We start from the raw sequence: 10,745 nt of genomic DNA on the forward strand, positions 1-10,745 counted from the left end.
AGTTTGTGATATGAGGGAATTAATGAACATTTTGCGTCTATTTATAGCATCATCATCTGAATATTTTGGGGGCTAAGATTAAATATTACATTAATGGAATACCAGACATGTTATTAAGTTGGTAGCTGCAAGCTGGATATATAGATTGTTTATTAAACTCAACTTCATAAAGCACCTTCAAAATGTTTTTTTTATTTATCTGTATTGGAATCCGATTAAATCTGAAGTCGCACTGGAAATCAGGGGTAGAGGGAGAGTATTGCTGAAGATTTAGGAGGAATCCAGTAGCTTTAGCTTTTTAGGGCCATAAAACTAAAATTTTCCCCGATTCCTAGATTTTCATGTGCTATACCACACCATCTGCATGCATCCGGGCAATCGGACCCAAACCACCTAAAATTTTGCTCAGCCATCAAAAATGAACTAAAGAACAACAGTCATCGCCATGACCGTTCCCCATTTTTTGGTGTTTTAGGGTCATAAAAATGGAATTCGGCCCGATTCCCAGATTTTCATGTGTTATAGTTCACGCCATCTTCATGAATCTGGGCGACCGGATCCGAATTGCCCAAAATTTTACCGGACTATAAAAAACGACCTAAGAAATAATTAGTCATCGTCTCACGATGATCGTTCCTCGTTTTTGGTATTTTAGGATCATTAAACTAGAATTCCGCTTGATTCCCAGATTTTCGTGTGCTATAGGACACACCATCTGCATCCATCCGGGCAACCGGACCTGAATAGCCTAAAATTTTTCCAGACCACAAAAAATGACCTAAGGAACAACAGTCATCGTCTCTCCATGTCTGTTTCTCGTTTTTAGGCGTTTTAGGTCAATAAACTGGAATTTTGCCCGGTTTTTAGATTTTCATGTGCTGTAAATCATGCCATCAACATGTGTCACGACCCAAATCAACCCTCCATAAGGTGTCGTGATGGCACCTAGTCTTTACGACTAGGTAAGCCTAATATTACGAAAAATGTAAAGAAAACACAACATCTTAAAGATAAACAACGTATTGTGAATAGCCAAACAAAAATAGTACCACTCGACATATACAAAATATTTTTCCAAGACCCGGAATATCACTAAGTCACAAGCTGTTATAATCTATATAGTTCTATACAAAAATTTGAAGATAATAAAGAAAGTCTCTTGGTGAGGGAGTAGAAGGGGACTCCGAAGATCTGCGGACGAAAGCAGAAGTACCTTGAAGTCTCCTAGAATCAGCAGCATGCGCTAACTCCAAGGCTGATAGCTCGTACCTGGATCTGCACATGAAAACATGTGCAGGAAAGGGCATGAGTATACCACAATGGTACCCAATAAGTACCAAGCCTAACCTAGGTCGAGTAGTAACGAGGTCAGGTCAAGGCCCTACCGGAACAAATATATTAAATTAAAAAGTAAAAGATATAAGTAAACTTTACGGTAACATAGTTAAAGAAATTCTCAAAAATTTAACAGTTAAGGGAGCCCGTCCCGTAAACACAGTGGAAAATCTCTCGGGATACTGTCCCGTAGTTTCAAATGAATATGCAGTACAGGGAGATCTCCCGAAATACGTTCATAGTCCCAAAGTAAATATGCAGTGCTGGGGGATCTTCCGGAATACGTCCGTAGTCCCAAAGTAAATATGCAGTATAGGGGGATCTCCCGGAATACGTCCGTAGTCCCAATTTAAATATGCAACGCAAGATGAAATGGCAGGTATGACATTGAGTTATACAGTTTATACTAGACACAGATAAGGCAAATAAGGAATTAAATAAACATGACACACAGAATGTCAATTAGGCAGTTAAAACACATACGCATGCTTCTCTAGTCTAAATTTCACAATTAAACGTATTAGTGCAATTTAATAAGGAAAAATAATTTACGATTTAGAAAGGAAAAACGGAATTTTTGCAATAATAGCCCGTGTACCTACTCGTCACCTCACGTACACAGCGCCCACACATCAATTAATATCAAACACCTTAAGGGAACCCTTTTCCCCCATTTCCATTCAAATCTCAGATTTTCAATTGGGGAACCCTTTTCCCCCATTTCCAAACTTCTACCCTCAATTTCCTTAATTAGACGAGGAAAACAATAATAGATAAATGTATTATGATCAAATTAGAGTTAGAATTTGTTACCCAATAGTTCTCCTACAAAAACCCTCGAGAAATCGTCTCCCACCGAGCTCTAAATCGAATTTTGTGTTATGAAATTTCAAACCCTCGAAATCCTCTTTTCTGCCCAGCTATTTTCGCACCTGCACTCATGGGGCCGCATCTACGGTCACGCACCTGCGGAAAAATCATCGCAGGTGTGAAGGTCACTTATCTGGGCTGGGTCCACACCTGCGCGCTTGAGTCCACACCTGCGGATGCGCTTCTGCGCTCAATCGCCCACTTCTGTGGAACCTTGGGTCCTTCTCACCTCCGTATCTGCGACTGCCCTTCCGCAGATGCGACTCCGCTCCTGCGGCTCGCTCGTCGCATCTGCGACCACTGACTCCCCGGCCTAAAAGCACACCTACGATCCAAGCCTCGCTTCTGTGAGGCCGCACCTGCGGACTCCCCACCGCAGGTGCGAAAACACCAGAACCATCAAAAATCAGAAATTCCTCTAAATCCAAGCTTTCACCCGTTAAGCATCTGAAACACACCCGAGGCCCCCGGGACCTCAACCAAACATACCAACCAATCCTAAAATACCATACGAACTTAGTCGATCCTTTAAACCACGTCGAAGAACACCAAAATCATGAATTAAGCACGGATTCAAGCCTAAGAATTTAAAAATTTTCAAATTCTACAAACGACGCCGAACCACAACAAATCTAATCCGAATGACCTCAAATTTTACACACATATCACAAATGAAATTACGAACCTACAGCTACTTTCGAAATTCCATTCCGAGCTCGATATCAAAATTTCCACTATCGGCCGAAATCGCCGAAAAACTAACTTTCGCCAATTCAAGCTTAAATCTACTACAGACCCCCAAAACATATTCTGGACGCACTCCGAACCCCAAAATTCACTCAACGGAGCTAACAGAGTCGACAGAATTCTATTCCGGATGCGTCTTCATACAGTTTCGACTACGGTCCAAACTCTAAGCCTAAACTTACAACTAGGGACTAAGTGTCCCAAAACTCCCCGAATTCCATAACCAAACACTCCGGCAAATCCCAAAAGCAGAAAAAAAATATGGGGAAAGCAGATATTAGGGGATCAGGGCTCAAATTCTCAAAATAACCGGCCGGGTCGTTACAGCATACATTCCGGTGGTCGCACCCAAACCACCTTAAACTTTGTTGGACCATAAAAAACATCCTAAGGAACAACAGTCATCGCCTCGCCATGTTCATTCCTCATTTTTTGGTGTTTTAGGGCCATAAAACTAGAATATCGTTTGATTCTAAGATTTTAGTGTGCTATCGTGCATCTAGGAGACCAGACCCGAATCGCCTAAAATTTTTTCGGACCATTAAAAATGACCTAAGGAACAATAGTCATAGCCTCGCCATGAGCGGTCCTCATTTTTTGGTATTTTAGGGCCATAAAACTAGAATTTCTTCCAATTCCTATATTTTTGTGTGTTATAACCTACGCCATCTGGATGCATCAGGGCAACCGAACCTGATGATAAGTGGTGATTTTACCACTCATTCTAATCTCTTTTCTTTAGTTTTTGAGTCCTTTAATTATAATATGAGGTTATTTATGGTGTGTACTTCTAGATTTTCAGGTAATTGATGCCACGAAGAGACTTGAATTCAAGTGAAGTGGAACTGAGCAAAATATTGTACAAAAGTGCAAAATCCTTCAGTGATTCTGCATCTGCGGAACACTGTCCGCATATGCGACCTCGCATCTGCGAGCTGGAAGGCCACACCTGCGGAGTTAAGCTTCACTGGGACCGCATCTGCGGCAAAACTCCGCACCTGCGGAGTCACTGGTGCGACTATATTGTTCGCATCTGCGGAGAAAGGGAATTCTACATGGGCTCGCACCTGCGATGGCTTATCCGCATCTGCGGAGTTGCACTTGCGCCACAATGTCCGCATCTGCGGAGTAGGCAAAATCCCCTGAGTTCACGCACCTGCGATTGAAGGCCCGCATTTGCGGAGCCGCACCTGCGAGGATCTTTCTGTAGGTGCGGTTAACGGGTTTCTGGCCTGGGCAGTATTGACATTTCACATTTTCTCACCTCCAAACCCACAAATACACGATAAAATCATATCTTGAAACATCTTTGGCTTATTTTCAGTCCATACACTAGATAGAACAAGTTTTGGAAGCTAGGGTTCTTGCCCACACGCTTGGGCCTTAAAGATTTGAAGCTTTTGGTTGAGAATTTCTTACTCTTTTATGCTCATTTCTTCATTTTTGTGCTTTGTATTATATATTTAAGTGTGTAGTATTTATTTTCAACACTTGAATCTTGTTTATGGAAATATTCATATTTAAAGTGTGGATTAAATACCTTGTTGTGCTTATGTATTGAACGATTTTTATTTATTATGAAGCGAGTTGTTGTTTCTTTAATTATTCTTGTTCTTAAATATTTCCAAAGGGATTAGCTAACCCTAGGACTCGCCCATTCACTTCGGATTAATTTTGAAAAAAATAATTCGGGGTTGGAAAAGATTAATTAACAAGAACTTAAGGCGTTAACCCTCACTTTATAGATTCTACCTAAGGATAGGAATGAACTACTTGTAGCCATATTCGGGTGTGCTTAATCTCTTAATTATTTTAGGGATAATTCAATTAGGAAGTCTTGTTAGTCTTCGAGAGAAGCTAATATAGAATTGTTATCTGAGGCTAATAAATAATAAACTCGTTCATATTTATAAAATCGTGAAATATATTGGATCGTTACTTGAGTGTAAATTCCGATGCACCCATGCTTGTATCCATTGATCATTTTACTTGCTTTCTAGGTTAGTTTACGCTTTTGGATTTATCTATAATATTTTCTCAACAACCATTCTAACTGTTTGGCATTGCATAATAAGTGATAATTCTCTTACAGTCCTAATCGCCTATATATTGTTCTCTGTGGGATTCGACCCCAACTCATAGTTGAGAAAATTATATTGCATGCGACCGTGTCCATTTACTTTTTAGTAGTGGATTTGGACGTCATCACCTGAACAACCTACAATTTTGCTGGACCATTAAAAACGACCTAAGGAACAATAGATATCGCTTCACCACGAATGTTCCTCATTTTTTATCGTTTTATGGCCATACAATTGGGATTCTGCCCATCTCTCAAATTTTCATGTGTTATAGCCTACCTCATCTGCATGCATCCGCGAGACCGGATCTTAACCGCCTAAAATTTTTCTAGACCATCAAAAACAACCTAAGGAACAATTTGATGGTCATGACCGGATCTTAAATTTTAAATCTTCGTTACGTCTCTCTTGAAGAGTTGAACTCACGCTTATTCTCAAAGTATAAATTTAAATTTCATTTTCTTAGGATCACATGTTTTAAAAGTATTAATAATTCTCAAAGTATTAAGACCATATATATATATATAAGAGATCTTTATTTTTTCTTAAATTTTATGCCAAATCAACTTACATCATTTAAATTGAAACGGAGAAAATAACTTTTATGCCATAAAAAGTATTTTTAATACTTTATACATATTTTTAATTTAAGAACAAGTACTTGAGAGAGAATCGGAATCGTCAAACCACGTGCAAGGGGTTGCTGACCTACAAATTTAAACATGAGTGAAGAAACAGATAATGCAGCAGAAGATGTCAAACAGTCACTTATCTGTTGACTTATCAACGGCTGTTCATGTTTGGCCTTTTCCCAACTTGCATTCACAGACGCCATTTATATCAATTACGTAAATAATACAATTTTAATATATTTATTTCCCAAAATCCAAATTGCATTCACACACACCACGCCACAACCAGTAAATATCAGTCCGAATTTGATATTTATATCAATTAAATAATATAAATTTAATATATTTATTTTTAATTTTAAGTTTCGAGTTTAAACTTAAAAATAAAATCGCCTTCAGTAAAAAATGACTTTATATCTAAACAGGATCTTTTCACTGCAAATGCAAATTAATCAAGTTCTAATAAGATGTGAAAACCAGGTGGAAGAAAAAAGGTACGATGTAACGACTCGGCCGGTCGTTTAGAGTGTATTAGCCCCGAATCCCTATTTACTATTTTTTCCGTATCTGTTTCTGCTTATGTGACTTGCCGGGAAGTCTTGTTTTCGGTTTCGGAGTGTTATGGGATACTTAGTCCCTAAAATGGAAGCTTAAGTCTCAGGATTTTGACCGTAATCGAAATTGTGTGAAGACGAATCCGGAATGGAGTTCCGTCGGTCCTAAGGCTGTCCAACGGGACGGGTTGTCCCGTCCCGGTCCTGTCCCGTCCCGTCCCGTCCTGTCCCATCCCACTTAATTCTTAACGGGATGGGCCCGTGTTAAACGGGACACGGGATGGGACGGGATGGCCATTTCGTCCCGTTTGTCCCGTCCCGCCTGTCCCGCGTCCCTTTTTTTTGTTTTTTTAAATTTTAGTTGTTGGGCAACGGCTCCAATTGCAAAAATAGTTATTCCTAACGGCCAAAAACGGCTATAATTGCCCCCCCCCCCCTTCCCCAAACTTTTAATATAACCCTTAAGTTTATTAAATTACACTCTGGTATATATTATTCTACTGTTCACAAATATTATGGTATATTTGTGGAATTTCTATTGTATTTGGTAAGTATAAAACTAATCCAATTTACGCACCGGCTATTAATGAAATGATTGTAAAATTTAAAAAATATTTTTACCCTATTCCCCAAGTTTATTTAATTTCTACTATATTTAACCCATCTTTAAAATTAAGAGGTGCAAAGGGACTTGTTCGTAAAATTTATGAGAATTTAGCAATTCAACAAAATGAACAACCATCTCTCGAAGACTGCCAAGCTAACATATATTCTTATGTTATATCAATGTTTGATAAATATAAATATATAAAAATAACAGGTGGTGAAACTGCTCCTTCTACTTCTAAGTTTAGAGTAGAAGTTCTATGGGAAAATATGGATGATATAACAAGTTTTGATTCCTCTATTGATGATGACCTTGATTCTTATCTTAATCAAGGATTGGAAAGTATAAAGGCGAAGAAGGCAATAAACAACTTTTGGCAAGACTTTTCCAACACTTTCAATAATGGCCCGAGATATCCTTGCTATTCAAGCATCATCAGTAGCATCGGAGATGCTTTTAGCGCAGCAAGATTTCAAATCGGAGATCATAGACATTCATTAGCGGAGGACAGCCTAGAGATTTCCGTATTATTCAGAGATTGGATTAATTCAGAAAGAAGAAATCATGGTTTTAAAAAATTAACCACTAGGGAAGAAGAAGAATACAATGAGATACTTAGCACTGGGAGCGATGATGGCATGGAACTCATGGAACATCAATTAACATTGCCAATTCCAGAACAATGTCCGGGAGAAATTATAGATAAGTTACAACGAAATTATATAGGAGCTTACAAATATTAGTATGATAATTTGTAATTGGTTACTAAGAGGCCTAGTTCAAATAGAACCCTTCCTAGAAGGTGGCTGCGTAGATTATGTGCTCTTCAAAAGAATTATATTTGTATGTGAGATTTGAAAGTTCTATTAATAAAATAAAAGGCTCTAAGCATTAAATTATTTTTATGAATTGTCTTACACTCTTACTTAGTTACTTAATGACTTGAAATTATATTAAATAAATTATAACTCTATTATAAATTTATAATTACTAGAATATTTCATTACAAATCTTTTATTTTAATATTTTATAATTCTTTACCTAGTTTCCTAATTTTCGTTTAATTTTTAAGTTTATTAAATAAGTCAAAAAATTAGTCGTTGCAAACATTAAAAACATAGTCATTGTCAAAAAATTAGTCGTTGCCAAACTTAATGCTTAAATAAATGCTTTTTAAAACGGCACTTAAGACTCGCGAACCCGTCCCGTCCCGTCTCATCCTGTCCCATCCCGTTTGTTAGCGGGACGGGATGGGCCTACCGTTTGTCCCGTCTAGTCCTGTCCCATCCCATCCTGTTTGTTAGAGGGACCGGATGGGCCTACCGTTTCGTCCTGTTTGTCCTGTCCTGTTTCGTCCTGTCCCGCCACCATCCCGGCTAAATGTCGTCCCGTCCCGTTCCATTAATTTTGTCCCTTCCCGTCCCCTTGGACAGCCATAGTCGGTCCCATTAGCTCCGTTGGGTGATTTTGGTCTTAGGAGCGTGTCCAGACTGTAAATTTGAGGTCCGAAGCTAATTTAGGCTTGAAATGGAGAAAGTTGAATTTTTGAGAGATTTTGACCGGAAGTGAACTTTTTGATATAGGGGTCGGATTCTGATTTCAGAAGTTGTAGTTGGTCCGTAATGTTGAATATGACTTGTATGCAAAAATTTGAGGTCAATCGGACATGGTTTGGTGTGATTCGGCATCATTTGTAGAATTTGGAAATTTTGAAGTTCATTAAGTTTGTATTGGAGGGTGATTCATATTTTTGTTGTTGTTTGACGTGTTTTGAGGGCTCGACTAAGTTCGTATTGGGATATATGACTTGTTGGCATGTTTGGTTGAGGTCCCGGAAGCCTCGGGTGGAATTCGGGAGGTTTCGGACTTGGTTTTGGATTTGAAAGGGCAGTTGAAGTGTTGATGTTGTTGGTGTAATCGCACCTGTGGAGTGGGAACTACAGGTGCGAGCTCGCAGAAGCGGCCAAGAATGAGTTGAGCAGAAGCCGCTGGTGCGAATATTTTCCTGCACCTACGATGGTCGCAAAGGCGGGCAGCTGAGCGCAAGTGCGAGTTTTAGCTGCAGGTGCGATGGGTTTCCGCACCTGCGATAGGTGCAGATGCGGTCTTGTAGCCACATGAGCGGAATCTGGGATTTTAAGTGAAATCCGCACTTGCGATGGATTTTTCGCAGGTGCGGTGTCGCAGATGCGACAGTGGGTCCGCACATGCGAAAAGTGTGGGTAGAAGGTTTAAAAGCAAAGGTTCACGATTTTAGTCTTATTTCACCATTTGAGACTCGAACTTAGATGATTTTGGAGAAGCTTTTCGAGGGGATTATTTAGGTAAGCTTCTTGTACTCATTTTTTTTTTATCATAAGTCTTGATTCCCCACTAATTTTCCCACCTAATTAGCGAGATTTTGATGTGAAATTTGGGGGTTTAGGGCTTGTGAATTGGAGAGTGAATTTTGGGGATTTGAAAGACCAAATGATATCGAATTTTGAGGAATTTAGTATGGTTAGACTCGTGAGTGGATGGGTGTTCACATTTTGTGATTTTTGTCGGATTTCGAGACGTGGGCCCGGAGGCCAGTTTGAGCCTATTTCAGATTTTGGCTTATAATTTTATATTTTTCTTGTGGAATTGATTCTTTTAAACTATATTAATTATATCGTAATGCTTGTGGCTAGATTCGAGGAGTTTGGAGATTGATTAGAGGGGCAAAGGCATTTCAGAGTAGGACTTTGTGTAGTTTATGGTAAGTAACAATTTTAAATCTGGTCATGAGGGTATGAAACCCCGAATTTTGGTATGATGTGACTATTTTGGAGGTGACGCACATGCTAGGTGACGGGCGTGTGGGCATGCACCGTGGGGGATTGTGACTTGGTCCCTCCCATGAGACTGTAGAGTAGATTAGCCTATTGTTAATTATCTGTTTTCTATGTCTTCTAGAAATTTGACTGTCATTTATGTTAGAAACCATGCTTAGGCCATATGATATCACTGTTGGGACCCTCAGCGGTCGGGTTCTTGTTGAGTTAGCCGTTGTTTGCTGTCTTGAACTTAGTCACGGTTTTACTTGCGTGTCATATCTTTATTTCCTCTTGTTTTGTTGTTGATGCTCGTTATTATCTCTTTTGGCTGATTTGCATGATTTCTGAAAGCCCGAGAGGGCTGGAAAGGGTAGTGACTGAGATAGGGATTGAGTGTGGAGCTGTGAGCTATGTGGGGTATATGGATCACGTTGCATGCCGTAATGAGCCTTATGGATATTTATGGATTGTGGATCGGTTTGCACGCCGCAACGAACCTTATGGCTACTTATATGATTGGGCCAGGCTGCACGCCGTAGCGATATAGTGCTTGGGCTGAAAGGACCCCTTCGGAGTTTGCACACCCCTAGTGAGCGCAGGTACCTATTCAGTGTGAGTACTGAGGGCAGAGAGCCGAGTAATTGAGCTGCTCTAACGAGTTGAGTGACTGTTGCCCTGAGAGGTTGTACTTGTTATTCATCTTTTGATGCACTTAGTTGCTATCTGTCATTGTTGTGAAATTTTTGAAAGATTCTATATCCGGATTGTCTGAACTTTAACTGTATAAAAGCTGATTTGACTTAAACTATTGGATTTGAAAGCATGTCTATTTTTTTCTAGAATTATTGAAAATGAACTGTATTTGTATAACTCGTCACTACTTTCTCAGTTCCTTATTTATTTTTATTACTTACTGAATTGGTTGTACTCACGCTACACCCTGCACTTCGTGTGCAGATCCATGTATTCCTAGTCGTAATGGGTGTTGATATTGAGCAGTTGATTCCGGTGACTATCGAGGTAGCTGTATGGCGTTCTCAGGCCTTGGCTCTCCTTCATTATCTTATTCGCATTTTAGTTCTTATTCCATAGATGTTGTATTAGACTGCTCCTGGTATAGA

Source organism: Nicotiana tomentosiformis, chromosome 9, assembly GCF_000390325.3.
Source record: "Nicotiana tomentosiformis chromosome 9, ASM39032v3, whole genome shotgun sequence".
NCBI classification, from domain to species: Eukaryota; Viridiplantae; Streptophyta; class Magnoliopsida; order Solanales; family Solanaceae; genus Nicotiana; species Nicotiana tomentosiformis.